General features: G+C 45.6%; 1 protein-coding gene across 1 annotated transcript in view; it reads right to left on the reverse strand.

Annotated features, from left to right (window-relative positions):
• Window positions 1–891, reverse strand: part of LOC135511800 (EH domain-binding protein 1-like) — a 217,934-nt gene extending 217,043 nt beyond the window's left edge. The window contains exon 1 of the mRNA XM_064933262.1: window positions 844–891. The gene's annotated coding sequence lies outside the window, so the exon portion shown is untranslated. The remainder of the gene's footprint in view (window positions 1–843) is intronic.
• Window positions 892–1,177: the final 286 nt, after the last annotated feature.

Genomic DNA, 1,177 nt, shown 5'->3' on the forward strand with positions numbered 1-1,177 from the left:
CAGTAACGGTGTTATTCCTCTACAGGACCAGTAATGGTGTTATTCCTCTACAGGACCAGTAATGGTGTTATTCCTCTACAGGACCAGTAATGGTGTTATTCCTCTACAGGACCAGTAATGGTGTTATTCCTCTACAGGACCAGTAATGGTGTTATTCCTCTACAGGACCAGTAATGGTGTTATTCCTCTACAGGACCAGTAATGGTGTTATTCCTCTACAGGACCAGTAATGGTGTTATTCCTCTACAGGACCAGTAATGGTGTTATTCCTCTACAGGACCAGTAACGGTGTTATTCCTCTACAGAACCAGTAATGGTGTTATTCCTCTACAGGACCAGTAATGGTGTTATTCCTCTACAGGACCAGTAACGGTGTTATTCCTCTACAGGACCAGTAACAGTGTTATTCCTCTACAGGACCAGTAATGGTGTTATTCCTCTACAGCACCAGTAACGGTGTTATTCCTCTACAGGACCAGTAATGGTGTTATTCCTCTACAGGACCAGTAATTGTGTTATTCCACTACAGGACCAGTAATGGTGTTATTCCTCTACAGGACCAGTAACGGTGTTATTCCTCTACAGCACCAGTATTTCCATCACCAGGGCTGACACTGACACTTGGACAAGGAAGTGTCAACAACCTCTGCATAATCAGAACAGTTGCCTCAGAGGTGGAAACCAGTGTTTGGCCCAAAACAACTTTGGTGCAAAGTCTGGAAACACTTGTGCAAAGCCTGTGTGTGTGTGTGTGTGTGTTATTGTGTGTGTGTGTGTGTGTGTGTGTGTGTGTGTGTGTGTGTGTGTGTGTGTGTGTGTGTGTGTCGCACAGAGGGCACTTACCTTTTTGTTGTTTTCCTTAATATCCTGAGGATTGAGGGTCTTGTAGTCTCTGGAGAGAACAGAGGGAGAGAGAGAGAGAGAGAGAGAGAGAGAGAGAGAGAGAACAGAGGGGAGAGAGACAGAGACAGAGAGAGAGAGGAGAGAGAGAGAGAACAGAGAAAAAGAGAGAGAGAGGAGAGAGAACAGAGAAAGAGAGAGACAGAGAGAGAGAACAGAGAGAGAACAGAGAAAGAGAGAGAGAGAACAGAGACACAGAGAGAGAGACAGAGAGATAGAGAGAGAACAGAGGGGAGAGAGAGAACAGAGGGGAGAGAGAGAAGAGGGGAGAGAGAGA

This window comes from Oncorhynchus masou, chromosome 24 (genome assembly GCF_036934945.1).
Source record: "Oncorhynchus masou masou isolate Uvic2021 chromosome 24, UVic_Omas_1.1, whole genome shotgun sequence".
Lineage (NCBI taxonomy): Eukaryota > Metazoa > Chordata > Actinopteri > Salmoniformes > Salmonidae > Oncorhynchus > Oncorhynchus masou.